A 21,860-nucleotide genomic window follows, 5' to 3' on the forward strand; every position below is an offset into this window, starting at 1 on the left:
ATCAAGGAGACTCTCCACATGGACAGACACCACAAGTTTCCTAGTCTGGCAACAGACACAGTGCATCTCCTAGTTCCCAGTGAAAGCCTCAGGGCAAAAACCTGTCTCTCTTCAGTGTTTTTACATCTGAAAAGAAGAAATGTGACCAAGGGCCAAAGAGCTACAGGGTGTCAATATTGAGCTGTAAATCAGAATGTACCAAGTATTTGCAAAAAAATCACTTTATTATAAATTCTGAGTGATACTGGCATGGAAATGAGGAGACAGAATATGGCTTGTGTCAGAAAGACTTACAAACTGACGCTCCAGTAGCCTAGGTGAAATCGCCAACACAACAAGCCAGAGCTCATCAGTGCTCTGGTAACTCTCTTTGTATATCTGGGCCTGTCAGTAAAATAAGTATATAAGTAAAATATTATTGAGTGAAGACAGTGTGTGAGAGCATGTGAGAGTTAGAGACAGAGAAGGCGAGAAGACAAATAGATGAGTTGGAAAGAGACCAGAATTCAAAAACCTCCTACACTGTGTTCATTGATGATAGGTTCAAACCTGGCTTATAGAGATTGTAAGGCAGCAACTCTCATGCCCACAGATCCCAGACATCCCCAGCCTTCACCATATGCTGTACTACAAGACCTGACAATAATGTGTGTGTGTGTGTGTGTGTGTGTGTGTGTGTCTGTCTGTCTGTATGTGTGTCTGTGTGTGCTCAGAGCTCACCTGTAATAGTCTCAGAGCATGGGTGTCAAGGTAGCCAGTCTCATCTGCAACTTACGTATAGAGAACCTAGCTGGTCAGGGAAAGTCAGTAGCCCAGATTCTGGCTAAGCAAGAATGCCAGAGAACTATGTGGAAGCCCAGGACCCCATTTTGAGTCCCTGGTAACCACTTACCCAGCTAGAGAAAATCTGGGCTAGGGGCAATTCAGAGCTGCAGCTGTCTCTCTGTCTCTCTTCCTGCTTGGGCCCTGCTCTCTCAATTTATGACTGTTTCCTTCTCCTCAATAAGAAAGTTACAAATGATGTACAGAAATACAGGGAAAGTGGGAAAAATTACCCCCTTAGCCACTATTACATGTAACTGTTGACTGTAAATCATTCATCTCCCAAGAAAGAACAGAATAAATATTTGTGAGGTTAAAAACACTGTAGGTTAAATATGGAACACTCTTTAGAGCCATGCAATACTAATACATTGTGCATTGGATGTCACTTTCAAAAACAGTGCAGTAGTAGCTGTAGAAGTGTTTAGTATCTGCAAAAGGAAATGTATTGTGTGTTGCCAGGAGCCATTTATCTGCTTTATAGATGATAAGCTTTGAGACAGTGGAACCCCTCAAGACAAATGTTAATTCCCCCCTGGGCAGGCCATTTCCCCTTAGGTAAACCATTTATCAGTAATCAAGTGAGTCAACACAAGTGAGTCAACACACAGTTTGGTTCCTGCCATTTGTTGCAAGGAACATTCCTCTTTGAAGTTTGCTCCCCCTTCCCCTCCTCCAGCATTCCCCTTCCTTCCCCAAAGCCTTATAATGCCTGTATTCTCAATAAAATTTTAGAGCTTGATCAGAAACTTGACTTGCTCTCGTTCTTCGTGTCTCTTGTCCCTATCATTTCAGGTTTCATTGGGTTCCTAGCCCCTGTTCACCGCCCTGCTGGTCGGGGCATTCTGGCGCCCGGATCATGGGGTGAAGAAGCCTTCTAGACCTAGAAACTCCGCTGATAGAGAGGGTAGGCCTACCCGAATTCACAGAGTCACTGCAGCCCGAGGGGGGTAACGCAAAGACTCGCAGAGATCGCCACGGAAATACCCGCCCGTGAGACGCATCTGGAGGAGAGTGTTCACAGCGGCTGAGGTAAGCAAAACCATGGGACATGAATTTAGCAAACAAGATTTATTCATTAAAGGACTCAAGGAGTCACTCAAGACATGAGGAACTAGGGTTAAAAAGAAAGAATTAAAGAAGTTTTTAGATTATATTAAAAATATTTGCCCCTGGTTCCCCCAGGAAGGCACTATATATGAGAAACGTTGGAGAATTGTTGATTGTCTTAACGATCACTATCAGTCTTTTGGTCCTGAACGTGTACCTGTTTCTGCCTTTTGTTACTGGAATTTAATTAATGATATCTTAAAAATCTATAATAATCACCCTGATATTAAAAACCTTATTACAGAGGGTGAAAAAGTCCTCCGGCAACTTTCTAGTCCGCCGTCCAGGACAAAGTCCCCATCCCCATGCCCTTCTGTGATTATTGATCTTGATCCCCCAGTACCCAGTCAAAATAAAAGCCTCCCAGCACCCATTGAAAGTAAAAGCCCTGTTCCCATCCCTACAGGTTCCACCTCACTGACTAAAGTTCCCTTCATTGACCCTCCTATTGCTAATTCACATGAGGAAGAAACCCAGCATTCTTTCCCCTGCCTCTATCCAGTTTTACAAAACCTCCCACAAAGCCCCCCGTCTCCTGAAGCACTTCCCGCAGAGAATGAGGCTTTGCTGAAAAAGAGGCTGCCATATACTACAATCCCGATTGGTATCCTCCTCCCTTTAATTCCCCTCCCTATATCCGTGCCCCTGCTCTCCAGCCTGACCCTCTTCTTGACAATCCCTCTGACAGGTGGGTACGCTCAGGAGCCCTTACAGGAATTTCCACCCTCCCCAAGGTCCTTGCTGACCGGAGAGAGCAGCTTCAATTAATGAAAGAAATAGCTGCAGTTACAGAAGAGCTTACATTTTTATCCTCACCAAAAAGCCCAATCCCTAAAGCTAAAACTAAACCATCCAAATCAAACCCGGTTTTGGCTTTCCCTGTTACTCGGAGCCAGGCTCAAACTGGCTAGCCCTAACCCCTATGCTCTTCCTTGTCCAGACTGCCTCCCTACACCACCGCCCCTCCGTTTTGTGCTCCGGTCCTTGACTTGACCAATAATACTGATTAGACCACTTTCTTTAAAACTGTAAAATGTACCTTAGCCCAGAAAAAGAATTTTAAAGATTTTTCTCTGCGCGGCTGCAGTAAACTAAGCCCGCCTGTTCCGCCCGCACAGCCAATCATGGCACAGAGCCCCTGCTCCACAGATTGGAAAATTCAGTCAGTCAATCATTCCCCTAAGCCACAAAGGCCCCTCCTTGGGGGGGTAGCGAGTCTGTGAGTTAGGAATCCAAAATCCAAAGCGGTTTTTCAAAGGGAAAATTTTCCTTTCACCAAGAATGTATGTTTTAAGTCTGTGCTAACCTTGTTTTCATTAATGTGTGTTAACCCCTAAGTAACTAAAGTTTGTTTTAAGTTTTAAATAAGATTTAGTTAAGCTAAATGTGGTTTTAAAGATCCAGACTCATAGAGTTGGCACCTTTACCAGAGTAAAATATAAGACAATTTCGTCCTTCTGATAGCTAATATCAGCATCAATTCATTAGTTAAAAAGATTTTCTGAGATATCTATGCATGGTAAAATGCCTCTGTAGTCTCTCTCACTCTTGTGAAAATTGTAGATATTACCAGCACCTCAATACCAACTGCCACTGTTTGTTAATTTAATTCCATGCTTGAACTGACTTTCTAATAACCCAGTCAGTGTAGAGCAGTGGCCTTGCCAGGAAAAAAAGGGTTAAACGTGCTATTCCTGGCCTGATAAATTTTTTTATTCAACAGATGTGATTCAACAAAATTATTTAGTGTAAAATGGTCATCTAAAAGAAATGTTAACAGTAAAAATTTATTTTAACATTTCAGCTTTAAGGTTTATCTTAGCTTTTTAAGTTACCTATCTAAATCAAAGTGAAAGATCAATTAAGTTGTGTACCCACCCTTGTTCATAGCTGCCCTAAGGGTGTGATAGCTTTGTGATAAACAAAGATCCTAACAAACAAAGTTTAACATTTTACTTAAAATTGTTTAAGTGATTTCAAAAAAAAAAAAAAACTTTTAAAATACTTTCTCAACTAAACAGGCAAAACTGGCTTGGGTTAGTAAAAGATAACACAATAGTTATGTTGATTATTTACATGCCAGAGGCTCTTGCGCTGGTTTTCCTCTTTATATCTTTCTGCTTTTAAAAATTATCTGGTTTGTTTTAAGACACTGCCAGAGGTTTATTCTTGATAAATTAAGGTAATACATTATGTTTTTGGTCTGATAGAAGATTTGTTTTGGCAAATCATGATTTAACAAAATTAATATTTTGAATATTTAAACTATGAGGTTTTATTTTAGCCTTTTAAGTTGCCATATTAGAGTTCTAAGGAACAAAATCTATTAAAAGTTTTATATCTATGCTTACTCATGATAGCCTTGTGATGAGTAAAGATCTTAGTAAACTAAATGTATAATAGTGTACTTAAACTGTCTAATCAGTTTAAAATAATGCTAAAAATGGTAAATATTTTATCATGTCAACACATTAGGTATTGACTTTCTATAACATATTGGTTTATTCTAATAAAGAGCCTTCTAAAATCATATAAAAAAAACAAGTCAATTCTAACCATTAGATCATCAATTAACTTGGTACAAGTTCTCTCCCTAAGTAAATAATTATAGGTACATCTTTACATGAAGAACTGACTGCTCATATGGTAAGATTTAAAACTAAACATTTTTAATTTTTATTTATGTGTGTGTGATGTCTCCTAAAGTCACTCATATCCTAAATTTTTCTCATTTTTTTACAAGCCTCTTAAAATTATAACGCTTGACCTGCCATAGTGAGAGCACTTTACTGGCTCCTACATTGTTTAATTAAGATCTTGCTATTCAGACTTTTAAGATTCATCTCCATTGATAAAAGCCAATGCACCCCTCAGTATTCAGTTGGCTAAAGTGTCAATGAAGTAACATACTAAATCTTTTTAATATTTACAAAAATTTGAATTGTCCATTTATTATATCTCATTGACAAAGCCACCCACTTTTCCAGTCACAGAGACATATTTCCTTTTTCTCTTTTTTCAACACTGGATGTCCATGTTTGTTTTCTTTTTATTATGGTGGATGACATTGCTCTTTCAAAATCCACAGAGTCCCTGTTGGCAAGTCCTTACCACAAAGGACTCCATGGCAGTATATACTCCAGCTAACCTCACCAGCTTATCCAAGTCTTCTCTTTCTGCTGACCTACCACTGCTGACTTCATCTTTGCATGTTTATTGACTGCTCACTTTTCTCAAAATATTCCTCAATGTTCAAGGAACCTCACCTTGACTTCTAATGTGTATGCACCTCCTCTGTGTTTTGGTAAACACCATCCTATATTTTCATGTCAATTCTTCTCTACCTGGTCCTTGCCTCCTAGTTTTGCTTGTTCCACAGCTGACCAGAAGAAGAAAATTTCATCAGTTGGCGCTGACCAGAAGACCAGATGTGCTGTGTTTCTTCCCCTGGACATCACATCCACTGACTGCTTCCCTTAGACTTGCTGGTGGCACGCTAGGACACTCTATATATTCCTCCCATAAATTTTCTGACAAATTACAACAGGTTATAGACTCCACCACAAATAGTCTTGAGTCACTACAGAGCCCCTTATGAGGCCCTTATTAGTCTTTTGTTAATGGTTACCTTAGGACCCTTTATTTTTAATAAGATTACTGATTTTATAAAACAGCAGATTGACTCCTTGGCATTAAACCCTTTGCAAATACATTATCACAGACTTGATTTGGCTGACAGAGGCCTGGCTGAACCTGAGGATGACAGACCCCCTTTCGGATGGCATAAAACTCAGAATTATGCATTGAGACATCCAACCATGGCAGGGCAAGGACACCAGTAAGGTATGCAAGGCAAAGCACTGCAGGGGGAGGACCCTATTGTCCGCCTCTGAGTCCCCCGTGAAGCAAACCTGATTTGCATGGAGGTTGGTGTCAGCAACAAAAATCGTTTCCCTAGAAACTGTGGCTCTGCTTCCCCTCCCCAAAAAGACACCAAGAGCCTTATAAGATGCGGGAAGGTTGGTTTTGCACCCACCCCATGGGAGGAATCAGGTCAATACTTCCCTCCTCTGGTTAAGCCCACCAAACCTGCTGTCAGGGTCTCTGCTCCTCACACACATTGCCTGCCTCAATTTTAAAATTATAACAAAGGGAGGATATGCCAGGAGCCATTTCTCTGCTTTATAGATGATAAGCTTTGAGACAATGGAACCCCTCAAGACAAATGTTAATTCCCCCCTGGGCAGGCCATTTCCCCTTAGGTAAACCATTTATCAGTAATCAAGTGAGTCAACACAAGTGAGTCAACACGCAGTTTGGTTCCTGCCATTTGTTGCAAGGAACATTCCTCTTTGAAGTTTGCTCCCCCTTCCCCTCCTCCAGCATTCCCCTTCCTTCCCCAAAGCCTTATAATGCCTGTATTCTCAATAAAATTTTAGAGCTTGATCAGAAACTTGACTTGCTATCGTTCTTCGTGTCTCTTGTCCCTATCATTTCAGGTTTCATTGGGTTCCTAGCCCCTGTTCACCGCCCTGCTGGTCGGGGCAGTGTGTCAGAAGTTCCCTTCAATTATAAGAGAAAATCTATCAGGCAGAAGAAATGACCCCTCATGTGATATCGGAGTAAATATATAAATAAATATGCAAATATATGGGGATGATCTAGGAGGATTTGAAAAAAATAAAAAATAAAAACAAAAACCACAGGAAGACCTGATTACAGCAGAAATATAGAAAACATCTGCTGAGAAACAGAGGGCTGCTTCAAATATTCCTCGACAATTCAGGGTCCAGGCAAATTAAGAATCCCTGAGAAAGAAAAGAAACACATACATATTGAAGCTTACACTAGAAAATGGTGGCAAGTTCTGTGCTATGATAATTACAATAAGGATACTGATACAAAGGCTATTGGAAATGCTCCTGGAAGGTTTCTAATTTATAATTGTAGTGAATCCTGCTCCAACTATATGACCAATTATTTTGAATAAGGAGGCTGCTATAAATGTGGTAATTCTGCATTAAGATCAAATAAAATAAAAAATAAAATTCTGCATTAAGATCAACAATTCTAAAAATGACTGATATATATATATATATATACATACATACATATATGTATGTGTTTCTTCATTATAAACTATGAGTTATACTGGCATGGCTATGAGGAGACAGAGTATGGCTTGTGCCAGAGAGTCTTACAAAGCTGAGGCTCCAGAAACATAGGTGAAATCGCCAACAAAACAAGCCAGAGCTCAGCAGTGCCCTGGTGACTCTCTTTGTATATCAGGGCCTGTCAGTAAAATAATAAATAGGTAAAATATTAATGAGGGCAGACAGAGTGAGTGAGAGCCTGTGAGTGTCAGAGAAAGAGAAGGCGAGAAGAGAAATAGAAGACTTGGAAATAGACAATAAGTCAAAAAACCCCTAGACTGTGTTTATTCATGACAGGTTCAAACCTGGGTTGTAGAGATTGTAAGGCAACAGCTCTAATGCCCACAGAACCCAGACAACCCAAGCCTTCACCATATGTGTGTATTATTTGCCCCAGGAAATGTATTGTGCGTCAAAAGTTCCCTTCAATTATAAGAGAAAATCTATCAAGCAGAAGAAATGACCCCTCATGTGATACCTGAATAAATAAATAAATATGCAAATGAATGGGGATGATCTAGGAGGACTTGAGAAAATAAAAAAAGGAGACCAAAACCACAAGAAGACCTGATTACAGCAGAAACATAGAAACCATCCGCTGGGAAACAGAGGGCTGCTTCAAAAATTACCTAACACTTCAGGATCCGGGGAAATTAATATTTCTGGAAAAAGAAAACACACACATACGTATTGAAGCTTACACTAGAAAAAGACGGGAAGTTCTGGGCTATGATAATTACAATAAGGATGCTGATAGAAACTCGATTAGAAATGCTATTGGAAGGTTCTATTATTTATATTTGTATTGAATGCTGCTCCAATTATATGGCCAATTATTTCTGAAAAACTAGCCCGTTATAAATGTGGTAATTCTGAATTAAGGTCAAGTACTTACGTCGACAATTATAAAAATGACAGATATATAAATATATCTGTATAAATATATATGTATGCATATCTTTATTATAAACTCTGAGTGATACAGGCATGGAAATGAGGAGACAGAATATGGCTTGTGTCAGAAAGACTTACAAACTGAGGCTCCAGTAGCCTAGGTGAAAGCACCAACACAACAAGCCAGAGCTCAGCAGTGCTCTGGTAACTCTCTTTGTATATCTGGGCCTGTCAGTAAAATAAGTATATAAGTAAAATATTAATGAGTGAAGACAGAGTGTGTGAGAGCATGTGAGAGAGACAGAGAAGGCAAGAAGAGAAATAGATGAGTTGGAAAGAGACCAGAATTCAAAAACCTCGTACACTATGTTCATTGATGACAGGTTAAACCTGGCTTGTAGAGATTGTAAGGAAGCAGCTCTCATGCCCACAGACCACAGACAGCCCCAGCCTTCACCATATGCTGTACTACCAGACCTGACAGTAATGTGTGTGTGTATGTGTTTGTGTGTTTGTGTTTGTCTGTCTGTATGTGTGTGCTCAGAGCTCACCTGTAGTAGTCTCAGAGCATGGGTGTCAAGGTAGCCAGCCTCACCTGCAACTTATGTACAGTGAACCTAGCTAGTCAGGGCAAGCCAGCTAGCCCAGATTCTGGCTAAGCAAGAATGCATATGCAAAGGGACTCTCATGTCTTGCTCTCCTGAGTTCCCCATTCAATCCCATGCCTCACTATCATCCGAATACTGCCAATGGGGTAGCTGGGGCACCCCTTATAATTCAGGGGCAGGAGCCTGTCCAGTCATGTTTGGCTGCCTACTCTGCCTCCAGGCTCTCAGTCCACTGCTCAGTGCCGCAGATTACTAGCCTGGAAAGAACCCAGAGACAGCTGTGTTTCAACATAGATGGGAACTGTGTTTGACCAAACAATAGTGGATGAACCCGGCCCCTTAAACCTACCATTTGGGTCCGGCTAGGTAATTGCTGCTGTGGAATCACAATCCCTGATCATGGTGTACTGGTGTCCACACATCACACTCAGAGAGATTCCCAGAGGTAGGCATGCATGAGTGTCCCATACAAAGTCGCTCTGCTTGCAGGAAGCACAAACTCCCTGGGCCCTTTCCATGAAGAGACAAAAGGAAGATGGATGCCTTCATTGGCTGAATTTGGAGCTTCCAGTGGAGATCACAGCCCCACCCCTCACCTGAGGGCCTGACTGCTGCTAATAAAGGCAATTGGAAATACCTGTTACCACTTGGTGCCTGAGGACATACTCAAGAATCCCTCCAGGAGCTATCAGGCTGGCAGACGTCCTGACCCTGGGATAGCTGTGCTCCTAGTTGGGAGGTCCTTCAGGCCAGAGGTGAGAATATTCCCTAGATATAAGAACGAACTTCAGGTTTCAAAAGGATTTGAAACCCCATGAGGCACTTGGAAAAGACATTTCACAGCCATCAAAACACCCTCTTTATGCACCCTGGAAGCTTCCGTTTTGCGAGGAAAATCTGGACACTGGTGTGGCCATCAATACCAGAGATCCTTTACTTTAGGCTTAATAGAGGGAAAGCACAATGTGTGTGCCATGGGGATAGAGTTTCACTTCTCTTGACCTGGTCTCTCATGGAATAAGGACAAGGATTCGGTGCAGGAAATTGAGGAGGGCTGCATTAAGACTGAGTGTCAGCCACAGGGCCCTGGAGAATGGGAGTCAAGCACAGAGGGCCTGGACAGCTGCAGCTGGAGATGGACATATGCCTGTTACCTGCAGCAGAAACACTGTCTCCTCACTTCCCCTCTGTACTACGCCATATGCATGAGACTAAATAATCCAAAGGGCAAAGAAAAGAAAATTTCAACACCAGGAAGACCGAGTTCATGATGCATGCACTGACTTCCATGAAGGGTCCAGTGAAGAAGGCAGGCAGAGACAGTCAGAGAGACAGAATGACAGTGACTGAAAAGGACAGAAATTCTGGCCCTATGTTGATCAGTGCTAGAGCACTGAAGACAAACCCTCTGCCCATGCATACTTCTTACAATTGGCATTGCTATTTTATGTTTGTGAGGAAAGGTTACACTTAGAACATCTAGGTCTTAGCCCACTCTGAGAAGCAACACTTGGCCTGCAGCCCACTCTCCAAAACTGTCCTTGCCTCTCCAAATTGGAAGTAATTTTAGTGATGCTCCAGCCAAGATGTAGGTTGGTGTATTGCATCTCCCTGGTTCAGCCTCAGCCTGTCCTGTGTGCAGGGAACTGAACTATGTCTATTTCTTATTTTATTTAAAGTTTTGGGATAGGATCTGTGGACAAAAAGAGCAAGAGGGAAGTAGATATTTGGCAGCTGTAGTTACTGCTAAGAGAGATTTGTAGAGTGACAAGAAGTATACGAATGGCTATGTGAGATGTCTCTCATGACTGTTGTTCAGAAGGGCCAGGTGTATTACTACCCTAATCCAGAGCTGTGCAGGTCTCTAGCTAAAATATATTTTCACACCTCTACATGTTACATATATACATACATATATGTATATGTATATGTATATGTATATGTATATGTATATGTATATGTATATGTATATGTATATGTATATGTATATGTATATATATATATATATATAGAGAGAGAGAGAGAGAGAGAGAAAGACACTGATGCAGTCATTTTCTACAATGGATTAGATATGACATTCAGACAATTGATGGCTAAAACCTGGAGAGAAACTGTGCATCAGGAAAAGAATTGTCCAAAGGAGTAAAATCTCCAAATCATTAGCTAGATGCAGCTCCAGCGGGACCAAGGAAAAATGGCTCAAGAAGGAACTCATCCAGGAGACTCTCCACATGGACAGGCACCACAAGTTTCCTAGTCTGGCAACACACACAGGGCAGCTGCTAGTTCATTGTGGAAGCCTCAGTGCAAAAACCTCTCCCTCTTCAGTGTCTTTACATCTGAAAAGAAAAAAAATGACCAAGGGCCAAGGAGAGCTACAATGGTGTCAATATTGAGATGTAAATCAGAATGTGCCAAGTGTTTTGCACAAAATCACCTTTGCCACAGTGATTCTGTTGTTCCCTCTGTCTCTCCCTCCCACACACACACACACACACAAACACACACAAACACACACTCTCACAGTGACACACAATTCCACAGAGGCACAGGCACAAACGGAGTTATACACATGCTCACTGGACAACTTCTGCAAGGGAGGGCCCTGGGCTGAACCCTGCTTCGCTCTTCCTGGAAGCATGCCCAACCTTTTAAGGCCAGCCCTGAGCTCCCATTGGTGGGCTTCCTTCAGAAGGTTGCTCTCCGAGTCCTGCCCTTGCAACTCCTCCTCTGTTCTCACTGGCCAGCTCTTGGTTCACGCCCCTGAGGGTGATGTTCCTCTTCTCTAATTGGTCAGCTGTCTCTATGAATACACACTGGGCCCTCCCCTCAGGCTCAGAGGGCACAGGCTCTTAGACTCGCCCCCTGGGACTGTCTGTCTTCCTCTGAAGGCCCTGTTTCTGCCAACACGACCCACACAGCTCCTGTATGGAACCATCCTTAGGACACTGCCTGCTTGCGCTAGGCTGGCCATGCTCTTGGGGCACACCCAGAAACACTGTCTCCACTCTCATATCCCAGTGACTCAGGGCACTTGACCCATGGAGCCTTAGTTCCCCCACTGGTGCTGCCCTCTTGTGGACACCCAGCAGAATGCAGCTGAGCACAGGGATTCACAAGCTCCCAGTAGAGTCATCCCAGACAAAGAGAGAAACCCCTTCCACTTGCAAAGCCAAATGGGGCATCCCCCCACCCACAGGAAAGAACAGATGTGTAGGGCACTCTACGTCAATTTTAACCTTGCTGTCCATGGGCCACAAATCCCAGAGTTCTCCTCATTCCACAGAATCACTACACTCAACTATGGGCTTTGCTGCCATCTTGTGGACACACAGCAGAATGCAGCTGAGCTCCCCCATGCCACTCTTTGAGTCTACACAGAAAATTACAGACAGCATGGGAATAGCAAAGGAAAGAACCCATCTGAGGACCACCTCGGAGAATGCACAACAGTGTCCAGAATATCCAATGTGCCATTCATATTTGAAAAACCACTTGTGCAGTGGAAACTTCCTTTGTCATAGCACATCCCAGTTCCTAAGAATCTGCGTCAGGAATAAAGAAACAACAGCAGTAATCATAACTGAAACACACTTATGTACACTTACACACACACACACACACACACACACACCCTCCTACAGAGACGCACACACTTTTCCCTGAAATAATGTGGACTGCGGTTGCTGTTTTGCACTCAAGTAAAAGGTCAAAGTTTCATGGGTGGAGGGGACAAGTGTTAAGTTTCTGGCATATGAAGGTGAGAAGTGCCTAGAGCAGATCGATAGTTACATGGACAACGAAGGGAGCTTGGGTTGGAGGCACAGTTGGTCGAGATGCCAGGGAACTATGTGGTAGCCCAGGACCCCGTTTTGAGCCCCTGGTCACCACTTACTTAGCTAGGGAAAAGCTGGGCTAGTGTCAAATCAGAACTTCAGCTGTCTCTCTGTCTCTCTTCCTGCTTGGGCTCTGCTCTCTCAATTTATGACTGTTTCCACTTCCTCAATAAGAAAGTTACAAATGATGTACAGAAATACAGGGAAAGTGTGAAAAATTACCCCCCCTGCCCACTATTACATGTAATAGTTGACTGTAAAGCATTCATCCCCCAAGAAATAACAGAATAAATATTTGTGAAGTTAAAAACATTGTAATTTAAATAGTGAACATTCTTTAGAGCCATGCAATACTAATCCATTGTGCATTGGATGTCACTGTCAAAAACAGTGCAGCAGTAGTTGTAGTAGTGTGTAGTATCTGCAAAAGGAAATGTATTGTGTGTCAAAAGTTCCCTTCAATTATAAGTTAAAATATATCAGGCAGAAGAAATGACCCCTCATGTGATATGGGACTAAATATATAAATAAATATGCAAATAAATGGGGATGATCTAGGAGGATATGAAAAAAATAAAAACAAAAACCACAGGAAGACCTGATTACAGCAGAAATATAGAAAACGTCTGCTGAGAAACAGAGGGCTGCTTCAAAACTTCCATGACACTTCAGGGTCCAGGCAAATTAAGAATTCCCGAGAATGAAAAGAAAGGCATATGTACTGAAGCTTACACTAGAAAATGTAGAGAAGTTCTGTGCTATGATAATTACAATGAGGATACTGATAGAAAGGCTATTGGAAATTCTCCTGGAAGGTTTATAATTTATAATTGTAGTGAATCCTGCTCCCACTATGTGACCAATTATTTAAGAATAAGGAGGCTGTTATAAATGTGGTAATTCTGCATTAAGATCAAGTAAAAAGGTCAACAATTCTAAAAATGACTGATATATATATATATATATGTATATATGTACATATATGTAAGTGTATCTTTATTATAGACTCTGAGTGATACTGGCATGGCTATGAGGAGACAGAGTATGGCTTGTGCCAGAGAGACTTACAAAGCTGAGGCTCCAGAAACCTAAGTGAAATTGCCAACAAAACAAGCCAGGGCTCTGCAGTGCCTTGGTGACTCTCTTTATATATCAGGGCCTGTCAGTAAAATAAGTATATAAGTTAAATATTAATGAGTGCAGACACAGTGAGTGAGAGCCTGTGAGAGTCAGAGACAGAGAAGGCAAGAATAGAAATAGAAGAGTGGGAAAGAGACCAAAAGTCAAACACCTCCCACACTGTGTTCATACATGACAGGTTCAAACATGGGTTGTCGAGATTGTAAGGCAGCAGTCTCACGTCCACAGGCCCTGGACCACCCCAGCCTTCACCATATGTGTGTAGTATTTATGACACGAAATGTATTGTGAGTGTAAACTTCCCTTCAATTATAAGAGAAAAATCTATCAAGCAGAAGAAATGACCCCTCATGTAATATAGGACTAAATAAATAAATAAATATGCAAATAAATAGGGATGATCTAGGAGGATTTGAAAAAAATGAAAAATAAAAACAAAAAGCACAAGAAGACCTGATTACAGCAGAAAATGGAAACCATCTGCTGAGAAACAGAGGGCTGCTTCAAAAATTTTGAGACACTTCAGAGTCCAGGGAAATTAAGATTTCAGGAGAATGAAAAGAAACTTATATGTACTGAAGCTTACACTAGAGAAAGGAGGCAAGTTCTATACTATGATAGTTACAATAAGGATGCTGATAGAAATGCTATTAGAAATGCTACTGGAAGGTTTTATTATTTATAATTGTATTGAATCCTGATCCAACTAGGTGGCCAATTATTAATGAAAAAGGAAGCTGTTAAAAGTGGTAATTCTGATAAAGATCAACATAGGTGGACAATTCTAAAAATGACAGATATATATATATATATATATATATATATATATATATATAGTCTTTAATATATATATATATATAAACTCTTTACTATAAAGTCTGAGAGATACTGCCATGGAAATGAGGAGACAGAATATGGCTTGTGTCAGAGAGACATACAAAGCTGTGGCTCCAGTAGCCTAGGTGATATCACCAACAAAACAAGCCAGAGCTCAGCAGTGCTCTGGTAACTCTCTTTGTATATCTGGGCCTGTCAGGAAAATAATTATTAAGTAAAATATCAATGAGTGAAGAAAGAGTGTGTGATAGCATGTGAGAGTTAGAGACAGAGAAGGCGAGAAGAGAAATAGATGAGTTGGAAAGAGACCAGAAGTCAAAAAGCTCCTACACTCTGTTCATTGATGACAGGTTCAAAGCTGGCTTATAGACATTGTACAGCAACAGATCTCATGCCCACAGACCCCAGACAGCCCAAGCCTTCACCAGATGCTGTACTACCCGACCTGACAGTAATTTGTGTGTGTGTGTGTGTGTGTGTGTGTGTCTGTCTGTCTGTGTGTGTGTGTCTGTGTGTGCTCAGAACTCACCTATAGTAGTCTCAGAGCATGGGTGGGAAGGTAGCCAGCCTCACCTGCAACTTATGTACAGAGAACCTAGCTGGTCATGGCAAGCCAGCTATCCCATATTCTGGCTAAGCAAGAATGCACATGCAAAAGGACTCTTATGTCTCCCTCTCCTGAGTTCCTGATTCAATATCATGCCTCACTATCATCCAAACACTGTCAACGGGGTAAGCTGGGGCACCCCTGAGAATTCAAGGGAAGGAGCCTGTCCAGTCAAGTTTGGCTGCCTACTCAGCCTCCAGACTCTCAGTCCCCTGCTCAGGGCTGCAGATTACAAGCCCAGAATGAACCCAGAAAGAGCTGTGTTTCAACATAGATGGGAACTGTGTTTGACCAAACAATAGTGGATGAACCCGGCCCATTAAACCTACCATTTGGGTCCGGCTAGGTAATTGCTGCTGTGGAATCACAATCCCTGATCATGGTGTACTGGTGTCCACACATCACACTCAGAGAGATTCCCAGAGGTAGGCATGCATGAGTGTCCCATACAAAGTCGCTCTGCTTGCAGGAAGCACAAACTCCCTGGGCCCTTGCTATGGAGAGACAAAAGGAAGATGGAGGCCTCCATTGGCTGAATTAGGAGCTTCCAGTGGAGATCACAGCCCCGCCCCTCACCTGAGGGCCTGGCTGCTGCTAATCAAGGCAATTGGAAACACCTGTTACCACTTGGGGCCTGAGGACATACTCACTAATCCCTCAAGGAGCTAGCAGGCTGGCAGACCTCCTGACCCCGGGATAGCTGTGCTCCTAGTTGGGTAGGCCTTCGGACCAGAGGTGAGAATATTCCCTAAATACAAGAACGAACTTCAGGTTTCAAAAGGATTTGAAACCCCAGGAGGCACTTGGAAAAGACATTTCACAGCCATCAAAACACCCTCTTTCTGAACCCTGGATGCTTCCGTTTTTCATGGAAAATCTGGACACTCGCGTGGCCATCAGTACCACAGACCTTTACATTTGGCCCAATAGAGGGAAAGCACAATGTGTGTGCCAGGGTGGTAGAGTTTCACTTCTTGGCACTGCTGGTGGCGATGCCAGGGAACTATGTGGAAGCCCAGGACCCCATTTCGAGTCCCTGCTCACCACTTACTCAGCTAGGGAAAAGCTGGGCTAGTGTGAAATCATAGCTGCAGCTGTCTCTCTGTTTCTCTTCCTGCTTGGGACATGCTCTCTCAATTTTTGACTGTTTCCTTCTCCTGAATAAGAAAGTTACAAATGATGTACAGAAATACAGATAAGTGGGAAAAATTACCCCCCTTGCCCACTATTACATGTAGCTGTTGACTGTAAAGCATTTATCCCCCAAGAAAGAACAGAATAAATATTTGTGAGGTTAAAAACATTGTAGGTTAAATAGTGAACATTCTTTAGAGCCATGCAATACTAATCCATTGTGCATTGGATGTCACTGTCAAAAACAGTGCAGTAGTAGTTGTAGTAGTGTGTAGTATCTGCAAAAGGAAATGTATTGTGTGTCAAAAGTTCCCTTCAATTATAAGAGAAAATCTATCAGTCAGAAAAAATGACCCCTCATGTGATAACGGAATAAATAAATAAATAAATAAATATGCAAATAAATGGGGATGATCTAGGAGGATTTGAAAAAAAATAAAAACAAAAACCACAGGAAGACTTGATTACAGCAGAAATATAGGAAAGGTCTGCTGAGAAACAGAGGGCTGCTTCAAAACTTCCATGACACTTCAGGGTCCAGGCAAATTAAGAATTCCCGAGAATGAAAAGAAAGGCATACTTATTGAAGCTTACACTAGAAAATGGAGGCAAGTTCTGTGCTATGATAATTACAGTGAGGATACTGATAGAAAGGCTACTGGAAATGCTCCAGGAATGTTTACAATTTATAATTGTACTGAATCCTGCTCCAACTATGTGACCAATTATTTATGAATAAGTAGGCTGTTATAAATGTGGTAATTCTGCATTAAGATCAAATAAAAAGGTCAACAATTCTAAAAATGACTGATATATATATATATATATATATATATATATATATATATATATATGTACATATATGTAAGTGTATCTTTATTATAGACTCTGAGGGATACTGGCATGGCTATGAGCAGACAGAGTATGGCTTGTGCCAGAGAGACTTACAAAGCTGAGGCTCCAGAAACCTAGGTGAAATTGGCAACAAAACAAGCCAGAGCTCAGCAGTGCCCTGGTGACTCTCTTTGTATATCAGGGCCTGTCAGTAAAATAAGTATATAAGTAAAATATTAATGAGTGCAGACAGAGTGAGTGAGAGCCTGTGAGAGTCAGAGACAGAGAAGGCAAGAATAGAAATAGAAGAGTGGGAAAGAGACCAAAAGTCAAAAACCTCCCACACTGTGTTCATACATGACAGGTTCAAACCTGGGTTGTCGAGATTGTAAGGGAGCAGTCTCATGTCCACAGACCCCAGACCACCCCAGCCTTCACCATATGTGTGTAGTATTTACGACATGAAATGTATTGTGAGTGTAAACTTCCCTTCAATAATAAAAGAAAAATCTATCAAGCAGAAGAAATGACCCCTCATGTAATATAGGACTAAATCAATATGCAAATAAATTTGGATGATATAGGAGAATTTGAAAAAAAATGAAAAATAAAAACAAAAAGTACAAGAAGACCTGATTACAGTAGAAAATGGAAACCATCTGCTGAGAAACAGAGGGCTGCTTCAAAAATTCCGAGACACCTCAGAGTCCAGGGAATTTAAGATGTCAGGAGAATGAAAAGAAACTCATATGTACTGAAGCTTACACTAGAGAAAGGAGGCAAGTTCTGTACTATGATAATTACAATAAGGATGCTGATAGAAATGCTATTAGAAATGCTACTGGAAGGTTCTATTATTTATAATTGTATTGAATTCTGTTCCAACTAGGTGGCCAATTATTAATGAAAAAGGAAGCTGTTATAAATGTGTGAATTCTGATAAAGATCAATTACATAGGACAACAATTCTAAAAATGATATATATATATGTATATTTATATATATACATATATGGATGTATATGTTTATTATAAAGTCTGAGAGATACTGCCATGGATATGAGGAGACAGAATACGGCTTGTGTCATAGAGACTTACAAAGCTGTGACTCCAGTACACTAGGTGATATCACCAAAAAAACAAGCCAGAGCTCAGCAGTGCTCTGGTAACTCTCTTTGTATATCTGGGCCTGTCAGTAAAATATCAATGAGTGTATACAGAGTGTGTGAGAGCATGTGAGAGTTAGAGACAGAGAATGCAAGAAAGAAATAGATAAGTAGGAAAGTGACCAGAAGTCAAAAACCTCCTACACTGTGCTCATTGATGACAGGTTCAAACCTGGCTTGCAGAGATTGTAAGGCAGCAGCTCTCATACCCAGAGACCCCATACAGCCCCAGCCTTCACCATATGCTGTACTACCAGACCTTACAGTAATGTGTGTGTGAGTGTGTGTCTGTCTGTCTGTGTGTGTCTGTGTGTGCTCATAGCTCATCTATAGTAGTCTCAGAGCATGGGTGTCAAGGTATTCAGCCTCATGTGCAACTTATGTACAGAGAACCTAGCTGGACAGGGCAAGCCAGCTAGCCCAGATTGTGGCTAAGCAAGAATGCATATGCAAAGGGATTCTCAAGTCTCCCTCTCCTGAGTTCCCGATTCAATCCCATGCCTCACTATCATCCAAACACTGACAACGGGGTAAGCTGGGGCACCCCTCAGAATTCAGGGGCATGAGGATGAGTAGGCAGTCATGTTTGGCTGCCTACTTAGCCTCCAGACTTTCAGTCCACTGCTCAGGGCAGCAGATTACAAGCCCAGAAAGAACCCAGAAAGAGCTGTGTTTCAACATAGATGGGGACTGTGTTTGACCAAACAATAGTGGATGAATCCGGCCCCTTACACCTACCCTTTGGGTCAGGCTAAGGCAATTGCTCCTGTGGCCTCACAATCCCTGATCATGGTGTCCTGGTGTCCACACATCACACTCAGAGAGATTCCCAGAAGTAGGCATGCATGAGTGGCCCATACAAAGTCGCTCTGCTTGCAGGAAACACAAACTCCCTGGGCCCTTGCTATGGAGAGACAAAAGGAAGATGGATGTCTCCATTGACTGATTTAGGAGCTTCCAGTGGAGATCACAGCCCCACCCCTCACCGGAGGGCCTGGCTGCTGCTAATAAAGGCAATTGGAAACACCTGTTACCACTTGGGGCCTGAGGACATACTCAGGAATCCCTCCAGGAGCTATCAGGCGGGCAGACCTCCTGACCCCGGGATAACTGTGCTCCTAGTTGGGAGTGCCTTTGGGCCAGAGGTGAGAATATTCCCTAGATACAAGAAAGAACTTCAGGTTTCAAAAGAATTTGAAACCCGAGGAGGCACTTGGAAAAGACATTTCACAGCCATCAAAACACCCTCTTTCTGAACCCTGGAATCTTCCGTTTTGCGTGGAAAATCTGGACACTGGTGTGGCCATCAGTACCACAGATCCTTTACATTCAGTCCAATAGAGGGAAAGCACAGTGTGTGTGCCAGGTTGGTAGAATTTCACTTCTCTTCACCTGGGCTCTCATGGAATAAGGACAAGGATACGGTGCAGGAAACTGAGGAGTGTTGTTAAAATTCTTAAGCTCTAGCCGGGCGGGTTAGCTTTGCAGTGGTGAACAGAGACTCGCGGACAAAGGCTGGACAGGGAGGCTGTATTTCTTTATTCAGGAACAACGATTCATAAACTAAGACAAACTAATCACCAAACAGAACTCTGCTGTCTCTTTGCGGCGGCGCAAGCACTCTCTCTCTTACTCTGGAACTCAGGAACCCTCGAAACTCTCTCAATCTGGAACTCTGTAACTCTCTTACTGGGGAACCCTCTGAAACTCTCCAACTCTGGAACTCTGGCGGGCTTCCTAGGGGCGGGGCTAAGTGGGCCCGCGAAATTAGCAGGCCTGATCTAATTCTCTTGGCGGGGGAGAACTAGCACCCAATGTAAAGCATACAACAATTCTCCCTTTTCTTTTAACTAAATGGCTACAGTATCAAGGGTGTGGGGTGAACAGAAACCTATATCGTACAGGCATTTTTTAAAAAAGAAACTGGCACAAACTAAACTTTATCAGCTTAAAAAAAACATTTCTTGCCTCTGGGGGGCGTACTTTCTTCGACGGGCATTTGCATGGGGGCGGGGAACGGCCTAGAGTCCCACAGGCAGCTGGCTGCAACTTACTTACTATGAAAAATAACTTGTTATTAGCATATCTACTGCACGATCCAACGTTTCTAATAGAGAAGGAATTTGAGACTTTTACATATCAACAAGGTCTTTTAACCTTTTGTTACACCCATTCAAGATGGAGACACACCCTAGGTGTGGGCTGGAGAGGAAACCTCAGGCATGAGAATAATTAGCATAGCCACTGTGCAATCTACCATTTCTAATAGAGAAGGTAATGGAGAGTTTTACACATCAACAAGTCTATTTAACCTTTTGTTTAGACTAACTTAGTTAAAATATATTGATTGTTAACTAATTTTTACCTTAGACTTTAAATGTAAGTTAATTTTATCTTTATGAGAATTACATTGAAAACCTTTTTCATTTAACTTTGACTAGTAAGAATTTAGCCTTAAAGCTACTGTTTACCAAACTTTAAACATACACATAAACATAGTCATTAATACACAAGGAGAGAAACCTTTGTTACGAAGACATGTCATTTTAAACACGAATTTAAATCTGTACTGTCTTAGTTGTTGGGGGGGGTTCACCATCCGGAGGTGGCTTCCCTTGCAGCTCCATTTCCGAGCAGCTCCACTTCTAGGAATTGCAGGTTGTGATCTCTGCACAAGTCTCTGCGTACTACAGCTTGTCTGTCGTCAGACCCGACCGGCGGCTGGAGATCTCGTGTGCCCAGTTTTGGCAGGGAGCCCTGGGGTCCGGGAGGCCCGGGATGGTTCCAGAATTCATAGAAAGAGGGCAGGCAGGCCATCTTTGTAGAAGGCGTGGGCCTAGGTGCCCAGGGGTGGTGGCCATGATGGGCCGCCGCGGCCCTGCCCCATGGCCCTGCCTTGTCTGTTGCCCTGTTCGCAGTGGCCGAGCAGCGTGGAGGGATCACACGTCCAGTGCCCTGCGCCACGCGGTGGAGAGCCGGCTCCTGTGGGCTGGCCTCAGGCTCTTGCGTGTTGGCCTCGGGCTCCAGGGGCTCTTGTGTGCTGGCTTCGGCCTCCTGCGGGCTGCAGGGCTGCTGGGCTGCGGGCGTGGTGCGCGGGGTTGTCTGGGCGCAGCCGGCTGGCTGGCCGTTTAACCAGGTGGAAACGGCAGCTCCGCGCCTCGCATCCCGCCCGCTGGCTCTTCCCACTGGCTGTTCTGAGTTCGCCCGAGCGAGTGGAAACCACAGAGTGGTCCAGAGATAAATGTTCCAGAAACAGCAAAACAGTCTCGTGAAGAAAGAGCGGAGGTCTTTGGAGATCTCTTCACAAGCAGAAGAGAAGGCCATAGTGCCTAGGTAGCCAAATTGTCTTTACTTATCTGAGAGATGCACAGGTCAGCCCCACGTTGGGCGCCATTTGTTGTTAAAATTCTTAAGCTCTAGCCTGGCGGGTTAGCTTCGCAGTGGTGAACAGAGACTGGAGGACAAAGGCTGGGCAGGGAGGCTGTATTTCTTTATTCAGGAACAACGATTCATAAACTAAGACAAGCTAATCACCAAACAGAACTCTGCTGTCTCTTTGCGGCGGCGCAAGCACTCTCTCTCTTACTCTGGAACTCAGGAACCCTCGAACTCTCTCACTCTGGAACTCTGGAACTCTCTTACTGGGGAACCCTCTGAAACTCTCCAACTCTGGAACTCTGGCGGGCTTCCTAGGGGCGGGGCTAAGCGGGCCCGCAAAAT

The 21,860-nt window shown here is 42.7% G+C and overlaps 1 long non-coding RNA gene across 1 annotated transcript in view; it reads left to right on the forward strand.

Annotated features, from left to right (window-relative positions):
- Positions 1-1,808: 1,808 nt before the first annotated feature.
- Positions 1,809-21,860, forward strand: part of LOC132536218 (uncharacterized) — a 99,780-nt gene continuing 79,728 nt past the window's right edge. The window contains exon 1 of the long non-coding RNA XR_009547878.1: positions 1,809-1,854. This is a non-coding gene — a long non-coding RNA (uncharacterized LOC132536218). The remainder of the gene's footprint in view (positions 1,855-21,860) is intronic.

This window comes from Erinaceus europaeus (assembly GCF_950295315.1).
Source record: "Erinaceus europaeus chromosome 6 unlocalized genomic scaffold, mEriEur2.1 SUPER_6_unloc_53, whole genome shotgun sequence".
NCBI classification, from domain to species: Eukaryota; Metazoa; Chordata; class Mammalia; order Eulipotyphla; family Erinaceidae; genus Erinaceus; species Erinaceus europaeus.